Below are 12,706 nucleotides of genomic sequence, written 5' to 3'. Positions count from 1 at the left end.
ATAGTCCAAGAGATAAAACTAACCATTTGGGGTTTTCTACGAGCCAGGCTGGCAGGAAGTCGGCAGCGCCAAGCCTCAAGCTGAACCAACCAGCGAGCAACAAGCGGGACGACTCTACCGCCAACCAACCGCCATGCCGAAACCTAGGTCGGACCAACCAGCGGTCGTCGGCCCACAACATAAATGGTGCCCTACGTTCGGTCGGTCAATCCGGTGGTGGGTCCGGCGATGCCGGTTTGGCCACCAGTCTCGTAGAGAAACCCTCAAACGCAGTTTGCTCAAAAGAACTTGAGCTTTCACATAGTTCCCGAACTCTGATTGATCATAAACCAATTTTTTGGAAAGATAACAACAAATAGAACCCCAACCAAAACAAAATTGGAAGTATTAGGACTCCTCACAAAATGTTTTTGCACATTTTTAGAAGTGAAACCTCTCAACGGTAAAGACGTTCAAAGTAAAAACGCAATAGAAGATGCATACGGATTCCATTTTCGATGAACTTTGGCTTGTTGAAAAGATAGCGGCAAGCTCAAGAACCTCACACGAGGGAACACCAAGAAGCAACAAGAATATAGGTATGCAAAGGATTGAGCTCCCTAAGACGATGTGATCAAGTTACCCAACCAAAAATAAAATCTTGATAGCGCGACTATCTATCCTATAACCCGATCTCCCAACAACCACATTGCGACTGGAAAAAGGAAACCTAGCAAGGCCATACATTTTCGTTGCGCATCCCGCTTGATCTTGATGACAATGATTCAAGCAGATCTGTCCGCAGGTGATCTTGTCTCCTATGTGGCTGCCAATGACAACATGGCCAAAGCAGGAGAAAGACTCATGGTGATGAACCGTGTCAACGGACCCTATCACAACCTTGCTTTGAAGTCAAGAGCAGACCAAGAAAGAGAAGAAGTCTATGAGATCGAAGAAGAAGAAGAAGAAGAAGAAGAAGAAGAAGAGATGACTTCAACTAGCTAGTGACATTGGGACAGATTTTGCTTTCTTTGTCAAGAAGTACAAGAAGAAGTTCCCAATCTCCTTCAATGAGAAGAAGAGAATGTGCTACAGCTGTGATGAAGATAAGCACTTTGCAAATGAGTGCCCTTATGAGAAGAGGGCAGACAAGCCAAAGTTTGTCAAAGGTGTCAACATACATAGAGGTGTTCAGTAATTAGCCATGGCAATACAAAACAAATCAAGCCATACATCCAAACCCTAACCCTTCTCCTATTATAGCAAACCCTAACATTAAAAAACTAGGGTTGGGAAATCAACCAAAAGCTAGGGTTTCACATGAAAGTCAACCAAATCCATGCAAATCTTGGATGAAAAGAAGGGGATCAGAGGAGATTACCTTAAGGGACGGGTTGGGAACACAATTCACATACATATGCAGAAATCCAAAGGGATTTGAGAGGTATTTGAGTTGGTGAGAGAGGTAAGGTGTTGGCTAGAGGATAAGGAAGAGGGAAAAGAGAGAATAGTGAGATGGGTCAGGCTAGGGCAACTCGGGCAGCACACATAAGTCAATGTGTGGCACACATGAGAGCGGCACCACACACCCATGCCACGTAGGCAAATGCACACCACACATGCACGCAAGCCACGATGTGTGGTGACGCTCACATAGGAATTCTGATGGATGGAATTCTCTCTCAGACTGGACATCCAATCTGGATGCTAGAAACGAGGAGTATGGGAGAGAATTGATTCGAGGGAAAGAACGAGTAATTAGGAGCAGTTTTGGAATGAGAATTAGGAGCGAGGAGTGTGGCTGAAAAGAAGGGAAAGATTTAAATAGGTATCCAAAACGATTAGCACCTGCTGTTATTAAACTAAAAATAAATAAACAATGGTGGTTCTGGATTAACTATGCTGTAAAAACAAAAGAGAAATTATAAGGGTCCTCGCTAAAAAACAGGTTTATCCATGTATACTAAATCGAGAAACAAGCAGGAAATAGGAAATATGGTACTACGTCCCTTTCCCCTCGTATACTTACCTGAAAAATAGGCCTACCTAAGAAGGAATGCCAAATATGAGTGTGGCATTTTGTAGCTCGAGCTACATGTAGCCTGTTTTTCTCAAAAAATTAAAAATGTCATTTCATAGTTTCAAAAAAAAAATGAACGAAAATTGTTGAGATAGTTAATGTTGTACTCTACCACTCTGGAAAAAAAAACAATACGAAAGACTGAGTATTTTGGGCTGTGCAAAATCACAAATCCATAGATCTGAATAAGTGAACAGTGCAAATTTTGAAACCTCCAAAATTTGTCAGAATTTATCATTGTTCTGTAGCCTCAAATATAATGTATTTCATCCTGAGATTTTGCACAGTAGTAGAGTACATCATTGCCTACATCAAGATTCATTTTAAAAAAAATTAAAACTTCAAAATGTTGAATTCGAATTTTGTAAAAAGAAGAGAGCCATGCAGCTCGTGCTACATTTGAACTTTCTGTGCCAAACATCATAACTGCCGCCCTTTTAGAAAGGGAAGGCAGCCGGGAAGTTATGCTGATTGATTACATGCCACATAATTCAGGGGGATTAAACATGGCCACCCCTATGATTAAATGTGGCATGCCCAATTCTACGGGTTAGCTTGACCAGCTCTGTCAACACGCAACTAGCAGGCGGAAACAGATTGGAGAAGGCGCTCACATTCTTCTTCCCTCAAGAACTTAAACACACACGCGGAGACCAAATATTTTCCTTCATCCCGCCATGTTCTTTCCCTCCCTCGAAATTTGAATCGCTCCAAAAGCTTGCTTGTTGTATAGCGATTGCTACCATGCATATATGCGACTCGGTATGGAGCTAGCATTTGAAGCATTGGCTCCAGTTTATATTTGTATTCACATACACGGTGGTATTGGTTAACTAAAGGCAACAACCATCGCCAAGCACGAATGATCTTGTGACATTATTTCGTGGGTGTGATTTTGTGAGAAAAATTTGTTTTGTGCATGATTTCCGATCGTGTGATGATCACTAGAACAATACCGGCATATACGATTGGTGCAGTTCATTTTGTCGTTCTGACTTGCAGCCTGGAGCATCCCTACTAGAATGAATTCAGCTGCAATGATTAACCTGAAGCAACATCCAACTAGGGCACTGGAGCATCCATAGTAGATGAAGTTTTGGCTCGAGTTTACATTTGTTTTCACCAGGAAGCATTGGCTAACCTAAAGCAACAACCAACTAGGACGCTAATCGATGAATCATATGGTTGCCACATAGGTCAATCAAGAGCCGATTGCTAATTGCAAAATTAATTACTGTAATTGATATAATTAGCAAAGAAAAGAGGCAAGGAAAAGAGTAGGTAGTGTGAATGAAAAAGAGCTCCAGTATAAAGATCGTCATTGATGCGTAATCCTATTGTATACCACCACTGATAAACTCCAGAATAGGCGATATTAACTGGACCAGCAGCACCTCCTCGAGTAAAGGCTTCCACAGCGGGTTGACCAAAATGAGGATCCCAAATAGCATGAGCAATAGGTCTTACGTGTAAAGGATCCTATATCCATGATTCAAAATTTCCTTGCCAAGCTACATGAAACAGATTTCCAGACGTCCATAAAAAGATTATTGCTAACTATCCAAAGTGAGAAGCAAAAATGTTCTGATAAAGACGTTCTTCAGTAATATCATCATGACTTTCGAAATGTTATTTCACGGCCAGGAGAGCTGAGCATGATACAGTTTGTACGATTAAGGTATGAGTCACTGTACTGTGGGCATCCGCTAATGTCGCACCAGCCGTTTCGGTAGAATACGGGATCTAATTATAGCATGCAAAAGCAATTATTACTAGAAGGAAATCAATCAGCAATTAATGCGAGAGAACTAATCGTGGCTATCCATGCGCCCCAGCATCGGCTTCTGCCAATGTCTTCCGTTAGTGCCGCTCCGGCCGTTCCGTAGAACATGAGATGCGATTAGTGTGGAAATGTAGTTATTAGGAAAAAAACAATCAGCACTTAATGCTACAGAATCAATTGCCGGTAGCCATGCACCCCAGCGTTTTTTAGGCTCACGATTGAGGCCTCCACGTCACCGATCCAGGCAATGCGCGAGGTATCCGAATCTTGGCGGTCGATTGCTTCTAGCTCAGCCGGGCCAAAAGGGAGGACCGAAAATTATCTCATCTCATCTTTACGATTTTTTCCATGTGCCAAGCATTTATCTCCAAAATTTCGAACCTATATGTCTTCACCTTTTTCGCTCCATAATAACTAAAAACCCAGGCGTGGGGACCGAATATTTTCCTTCTTCCCGCCATTTTCTTTCCCTCCCTCGAAATTTGAATCGCCTCCAAAAGCTCTATATATACTAAGGGAGGTTGAGCCAACGCGTGCGTCGTGTGTGACGACTTAGACTTTGACTCTTTACTCGTCGAGGAGAGGAGAGGAGAGGAGAGCGGGCACTCTGGTGTTCACCCGGTTTCATCGTCGTCGCGGCGGCCCGGTAATTCTTGGATTATTCATTTCGATTTGGTTGAGGAATCCGGCCATATCCATCCATCTAGCTAGCGCGCCACGACCGAGTGCATCATCGACCATGTGTCACCGCCGTCTGCTCAGGTTCGTTTCATGCAGGTTCGCCGAAAAGTGAGCCAGTGCTGCGCGCGGCGGCGAGTCACCGGCATGGATGGATCATCGGCGGAGGTTCTGCTGCGCAGATCGGATGGGGCCGGCCGGAGAAGCGTGGTCAGTTTTGTTTTGTGTCTTGTTTTGGATTCCCGTACGTAGCTGCTGCTAGCTAGGCATGCAGGCGGGCGTATCCTTGTACCGTGTAACCTTAGTACGCACGTATACGTACGTAGTGATCTGGATGGGTCTGGGGTAGGAGGCAGCTGATTGCGTTGTTTTGGGAAAAAATCGATGAATTCCTTGATTAGGGAGCGAGCGAGACAGACAATACGTATTAAGGTCTGAAGCAGCCGGTCCATCTCGCGGCGAGATGGACCAGCACGGCCTGAGTTGCACCGATCGGCCGGTTCGCTGGAGCCAGCCTGGCAGCTGATAGAGACCGCATGGCCAAGGCTGGACGCGTCAGCTTTCCCAGCTTCCGGCGTTGGCCGCGGGCGGGGCGGGCAGGAAGGGGAGGAGCTGCCCGCGCGGAGGGGTGACTTCGAGGAGCAGCTGGTCTATGTCGAGAGGGAATGGCGGCCGCCGTCGCCTATGTCCGGCTGCGCCTCAATGGGATGAAACAACACGGGTCGACGGCAGGGACAATCGTGCCCTTGTACAATAGGGGCGGCGCGGCGCCCGCGTGGTGACGGTCTGTCGGTTCAGAACGGGGAGCTGTGTCGATCATGGCGCTGATACGTCCGGTGATCCACCTCGCGTGGCCAACCTCCATCATGGTGCAAAACACGATTGCCCAAAAACAACTGCCGGGGTTCCTCAAGTTTCTTGAACAAGCAATTTCTGAAACTCCTCGAGCTCCTGACACTGTTAATCACTTGACCCTATATCTATATGTTTGTGGCGAATCAAGTTACCACGGCCGGACGGTTTCAGGGAACCAGCCGTGATGCAACTCTCAAGCTCGATCTTCTCTCTTCCCCAAGGGAAAAACAGAGGATAGTTGCGACCAATCTTATTCAGACACATAGGTGTACAAACTCCAGGTTCCATTAGGAGTTCAGACAAACCACTAACTTACTAGTGTTTCAAATGATCAAGACAAGCAAAGCATCTACATCACTAGGTCATTTTGTACCTTTCCATGCAAACTTCCTAGTATCAGGTTGTGACAACGAGTCACATAGCTAACACGATTCATGCATTAGCCACAAGCCAAAACCATCATTATTCGAACCTTTTAATTACATGCTAGAACCCTCGATTAGCCACAGGAACATCCTCCTCGTCAACCTCCTTCTCACAGGCCGCGCGCCTCCTGCAGCCAACACGAAGTTGATAAGGCGCATATAGATTGTTCGACGACCAAGGCGCATATAAGATGACGACGTCCACTATCCCCCAGATGCACTAAGCTGCAGCAGCTACATGTCACAGCTACCCTGGCTCGTCGTTGTCCTTGCCAGTCACATATCTTCGTTATGCACAATAACTATGATCTAGCATGCATAAGTACACGCGGACCTTGCATCGCACAACCTCACAATATGAAGGAATAAAAGAATTCGCTTTCCTAGATCTGTCGCATGTCATGGACATCGGGTGATCATTGGAACTGTGGGTACATACTCCATAGAACCAAACCTTGCACCCGGACCGAGCCCGGCGTTGGTTGGCCAAGCCACGACCAGATTGTTGTCAGCAAACATCAGTCTTGATGAACAAAGGAGTCTTCACGGGATGCTGGCCAGTCACCAGAGGGTTCACATCTTCCAGGAAGTAATACACGTGGCCAGTAATCATACCCTAAAACGACAACAAGGTCACTGATTTATTTTAGACGCTAGAGCATACCCAAAATATATAAAAAAACAGTAGCAAATTATCCACAATTAGCTAACCAAACAGTTGCCAATTAGAGTTCATGTACAGCAGGACAATTATTGCTTTCATTTTTATTACTTGAAATAGGTCAGAAGAGGCAGCGGGAGGCACCTGCGGGTAGTTATCGTTCCGTCCCCGGCGCAGACCGAGTGGGCTCCTTCCTGATCCATCCTCGCCATCACCACCACCGCCTTGGGCTGCTTGTACCACCACCAGACCCAAACATGAACCCTGAAGAACAGATGAGTTAAGCTAAGGCTTTTCACAGCAACCACAAAAGAAAAGCGTAGCATCAGCAAAGGAGGAACAAATGGCTAGAAAAGACAAGTATCCAGATTATTGCCACTCCTCATTATTAGATAGATAAACTACTACAAACAATAACATTGAACACCACATAATTTTCAATTGCAAGATCAGCACATGTGACATAAGTGCAAACACTCTAGGACTACTAGTGAACTACTTTGAAACCGAAATAAGTCGGAAAGGAACGAAGTCCATGCAGGAATATTGAGTAAGGCCCATGCAAGACCAATGAATTTATCAATCCATGTATAATGAAGAAATCACTAGATGGCTGCAAGACAATTTAGCAATGCCTGGCCATAATGAAGAAGTATGCTGCTCAGTTTTACGAGGAGTGGTTATTAGTAAACAAGTTACGATTAAATACAGCTTCAAATAAACAGACAGATGTGTCAACCAAAAAAATGCAGATGCGGTAATTCCAGAAATTCTATGAGCAGAGTGGACTTCCAATGCAGCGCATGCACAAATGATCATGAGGATATACGAGGATTAAGTTGGAATAAAGCTTGATGGGCAGAATCTCACATTTCAAGAAGGCATCAAATAGTTTTCAGTAATGCCTTCAACTGTATCACCAATTGGATGAGTGCGGATACAATTCCCATATTTCACGTCGGAGTTCTTCCTACGACCTTTTCCATCCTAACTTTAGGCTCCTCATAAGTGTCCTCCGCGCGCAAGGACAATGCGGATAGTGTCTTTCCTCTTCTTACCTACCAAATGTACCAACCAGAATCAGACTACAGCAGCGACATTCTGTGTAAATAAGTTGATCAGACTGGCCATCACGAAATAAACTAGCAAGCAGATGAGCCACTCTAGCAAGTGGAAGTTCCTGACAATGATATAAACATTTAGGCCTAGTACAATATGAATATATTATACTCATACAGAGTCTAAAAATCAACACAGCAAGTGGAGAAGACTTTGAACACCAAGTGAGGAAACCGGCAGTAGAAATATTAAATGAAGAAGAACCTTTCATCTAATGTTAAATACCAGAGCCCCAACATGCCGGTACTCACATCTGAGACCCCACCCATCCAGTATAAAATCTAACCTCGCACTGAGCCCAGCAGGAAAGCCAAAGCTTAATTAAACAATTTGCAGGGCTAAAGACGTTGCAATCCAAGGTTCGAATTAATCATCTGTGGACCAGATGGCACAGCCTCGTAACTTCGTTGAAAAATTCAAAAAAAACAATGAACTTGGCACCACATTAGCACTACTACTACATAGCACTTGCAATGCCAAACTAACTCGAACCATCGATTGGTTTGCAGCACATTAGGCAGCACCAAATAAAACATGACAGATTCATCGGTGGAAGACGGGCGGGCCGCGGGAGGAAACCTTACGGCGACACCCCGGCGGAAGACGGGCGGTGCTGTCGTTCTTGTAGCCCGAGTGGAGGAAGTCGCACACAGCTAGCTATGGTTTACGCCCCACAACCACATACATGCAAGGAAAATAACGCAGCAATCCAGCATGAACATAGATGAGGTGGAGAAGGGAGGTGGTGCTCACCGGCATGCAACAGCAGGAGTTCGGAGTTCGTGGCAGGGAGGTGGTCCGTGTGTGGAGAAGGGAGGTCGGCCTCCCTTTCCGAGCAGCGCTGGCGCACTGGAGGAGCCGGGTCTCACCGGACCAGCCCACCTTCGGCCGGGAGCAGCAGGAGGTATCTCACGCCGCGCAGCCTGCCGACGAGGGAGGCCGTCGTCGTCGGAGCCGGTACGGCCGGACCTACCCAGACCGGACCGCCGACGTGCGGGGGCTGCTGGGCACGGGCCGCCATTGATTTTCCAGCAAAGTGAATCACAGCCTCGAACCTGCACAACAATAACAACACGCCTAATGAGCATACAAAAACAAACAAGCTCAGGAAGATTAGCACATTAATGTCAAGATTCATAACGCAGTGCGGTACAAGTAATCCGTAGAAAAGGCGAAATAATACAACCAAGCTATAATGCATCGAAACAAACAAACAAACATTCAGTTCAAAATTTTCTAATGCATTTTATGGACAGATCAGAGTTTGATATGCTAAATAATAACGGAACTTTGTATTCCTTTCCAAGACTGGGATTGCCAGGATAAATACATGGAGACAGGCATAACACGGATCAGCAACCAATATAATCTAAGTTGAACCATTTATGCTGAAAAAACTATCATAATGATGTTTCACGATTTATAGCAGAAGCGATCCTGCTAGTACATGTTGGAAAGTTCAATTCTCGATGTGAAACCGAGCTTGAACAGCAAATGCTATTATGCGCCGAAGGAACGAGAAAAAATGTGAACAGCAGTAGTACACGGGAACTGCATATCTTTATTAGTTCACAGGAATCTAGCTAGTAGTCAATCACATCTGACCAGGAACACTCACACGGGCAGATCAGTTTTATTTCACACGAAAACCAGACAACAACACAGGCCCATTCATTCCAATTTTCCACATGGCCTTCCCAGATTTTCTAGTACATTCAGGCCAAGACTACCCACCCATGCAAGTCAGCAAACAAAATGAACACGCAAATGAATCCCCCGACCACCAAGGTCGCAAACAATATGCCGTGGCCGTTCCAATCTTCCAAACAGCAGCCAACAGCCAGCAGCGCCACCCGACCACCAACGTCGCAAACGCAAACACCCCAGCGAGGCCTCCTCAACACCAGGACGGCCATCCGCTCCCCTACTAGCAGATGATCAACTACAAAACTAGAGACTCTAAGCCATCAATGGGCTCAAACAGATACATACATCGATGTCTACCTGATGCACCACCAGAGCCAGAACGGCTTTACCTAAGCACCCGGAGGCAAGCCGACGCTACCAGCGCCAAGCACGTCTGCGAGGGACTTCGGTGCGCAAGGCCAAGACCCTACCGAAGATGGATGCACAAATACATAAAGTAGAAGAATCTATCAGGTCTGAAATAAAAATAACACAACATCTTTTAAAATGGTGCAGACCAGATATAGAACAAACAGCTACGAGATCAGGCCAAGCCCAGACCAAACGAGGCACGGACCAAGCCTCTGTGAATTGGCAACAAACTGCAATTGATACTTGTACAAGTATACAGAGAGAAACAGGCAGCAATACATGCTTCTACGGGCTAGCCATCTGTAACAGGAAAACAGAGATAACTATTGCATGTATGGAGTAGAGGCTTAAATCATTCTAAACTGACAGCTTCCTGGGGCTCTAGCTCTTGTACCGCAACCTGAATACAACACACTACTAATCATTTACTCAAACCGCGATGATAACACAATAGAAAACAAAGACACGGTTGCCAACACATCCTTGAGCTAATGAATCAGCTACATCAGGTCACGAAATTTTTTTGGCATGGAATCCTCTAAATTCTCAAACATCCGCATTGATAACATAGCAGCAAATACAGTGAGCAAGTCGCACAAGACCAACTCATTTGGCATCCAAATATGCACAGGTCAAGAAAATCTGCCATAAATTTAAGCTTCATTTGACAGAATCCACTATATCCAAGAAAGCAAACTTCACCTATATTTGAGGCCTATAAATACTACACAAGACTAGGAAATCATAGAGAGGAGCTAGATACTAACCCATAAAACACATGGAGTCGAAGAAGAAGGGGCCACTACGGTCGCTCAGTCCTCCTCGTTATCCTCGGACAAAATAAACAGAGCATGATAAGCAAAGCAAATACAGATATTTCGAAAGGACTGCAAAATAATAAGGCGACGATATTGTACACAACAGTTCAAGCATGATCGCGGAAGCGCGCGACGATTGGATCAAACGGAACCATGCGACGATTGGATCATACCAGCAGTGCATGCACCTATACTCACAGAGATGCTCAAGTACATATACCAAACTAAATAAGGAACCAAAAACAAATGTATGTGCATTCTGATCCTACATAAGTACAGATACTTATCATGGTAATCTAAATAATCCATGATACAGAAACCAGGGACAATTAACATTATTCCTTAAGAAACAACAAATGTACTAGTTCAGCTAAATCAAGAAACAAAGTGGAGCAAGAAAAAGGCATCAATATTAAATTATGTCAAATCACAAGCACAAAGATTCAATGAATAGCAATCATTTTCGAACTGGTTCGCCGAGAAAATATTAGGATTTTAATGGACTATATATACTTCACAATATTAATCTGCATCTAGCAAGTTTGGTAATTATAATGACCATCAAATGAAACACATGAAATAAAATCTACAGGAATCATCTCAAATTATGCATCTTGGAATATACCAAAATAGCAAACGGAGCAGGGAAGCCGGAAGCACCACAAGAGTAAAATTCATGTGATTCCTACCATCGTTCAACTAGAAAAAAGCGACCGAATTTATATCAGCAGCTACCATGTTTTTCAGAATTTCAAGCCCTTCACCAACAGTATCCAAACCTTCACCCTGCACAAACATTGCCAAACAGTGGTCCAGTTAGACAAAAATCTCAATGCATTCTGATCCTACATAATTAGAGATTAAATGCGTATCATGGTAAAGTAAATAATCCATGATAAGAAAACCAGGGACAGTTAAGATTATTCCTTAAGAAACAAATGTACTAGTTCAGCTAAATCAAATCAAAGACAAGAGTAACAGAAAAGAGCTTTCTATGAAGTCAAAAGAAGCTTTTACTAATTAGCCAACAATCATCATAAGCCCATATTACCTATAAGCTCAAATTTTACAAGATAAAATTAAAAGCGGCAAGAAAACCTAACCAATCTGGTTGAAGAAAACAACACATAATTCAAAAGAAAAGCAATTATCTCAAAGGGAGAAGATCGTCGAGGAAGAACATGTACAGCAAGAAAGGTAAAAAGATGACCATGGTATCTCCCAATCTTTCGATTCCCCAAGAAAATCTTACACCAGCACAGATACGCTCAGTATTCTCACCTGGCAAAATCTCCAAACAGCAAAAAGGTGCTGTATATTAGGAGGGAACATCAGTACACATGAGGGAAATTCAAGCGACTCTTAATCCTTGCTTGTAGAAGAGTGATGGTGCCGATGTGGCTGTCATCGTAGTAGAGCAGCGGGTTCAGCCCGGCAAAACGAGTCACGGCCTCGAACCTGCACAACAATAACAACACGCCTAATGAGCATTCAAAAACAAACAAGCAGCTCAGGAAGATTAGCACATTATTGCCAAGATTTATAGCACATTGCAGTACAAGTAATCCGCAGGACAGGCGAAATAAAACCAACCAAGCTAGAATGCATCAGCAACAAACAAATAGTCAGTTTAAAATTTCCTAATGCATTTTACTGACAGATCAGAGTTTGATATGCCAAATAATAACGGAACATTGTATTCCTTTCCAAGACTGGGATTGCCAGTCTTGATAAATACATAGAGGCAGGCATAACACGGATCAGCACCTAATATAATCTAAGCCCAACCATTTATGATGAAAAAAACTAGCATAATGGCGCTTCACGCATTATAGCAGAGCTATCCTGCTAGTACGTGTTGTAAAGTTTCAGCGATTCTAGATGTGAAACCGAGCTTGAACAGCAAACGATATTCTGCACCGAAGGAACAGAGAAAAAACGTGAACAGCACTAGTACTACACGGGAACAACAAATCTTTATTAGTTCACAGGAATCTAGTAGTCAATCACACCTGACAAGCAACACTCACGGGCAGATCTCAGTTTGCATTACACATGTATACAAATAAATTTGTGCTTCGTCAGGGACTAGTAGTATTAGGAGCCATCTCCGCTGCTGGCCGCCCCTGCTTCGGCTCGCGAACGGGTGAGATGGCGGACGGCGGGCCGCCACCGCCGGCGCGTCATTGTGGCCGGCAACCCGCCGCCGTCGTGGAGGACCGCAGTGCAGACCCCGGCCACGGACACGAC

General features: G+C 44.5%; 1 long non-coding RNA gene across 1 annotated transcript; it reads right to left on the bottom strand.

Moving 5' to 3' along the window:
- Positions 1-6,628: 6,628 nt before the first annotated feature.
- On the bottom strand, positions 6,629-11,924 carry LOC139838362 (uncharacterized). Its single transcript, XR_011754570.1, has 4 exons — positions 11,738-11,924; positions 10,406-11,242; positions 8,334-8,635; positions 6,629-6,725 (listed from the first exon to the last, which is right to left on the bottom strand). It is a non-coding gene; the product is annotated as an uncharacterized lncRNA (long non-coding RNA).
- Positions 11,925-12,706: the final 782 nt, after the last annotated feature.

This window comes from Lolium perenne, chromosome 3 (genome assembly GCF_019359855.2).
Source record: "Lolium perenne isolate Kyuss_39 chromosome 3, Kyuss_2.0, whole genome shotgun sequence".
Classification (NCBI taxonomy): Eukaryota; Viridiplantae; Streptophyta; class Magnoliopsida; order Poales; family Poaceae; genus Lolium; species Lolium perenne.
Note: the sequence above shows the minus strand (reverse complement) of the source record. Positions and strands in the feature narration are given on the sequence as shown.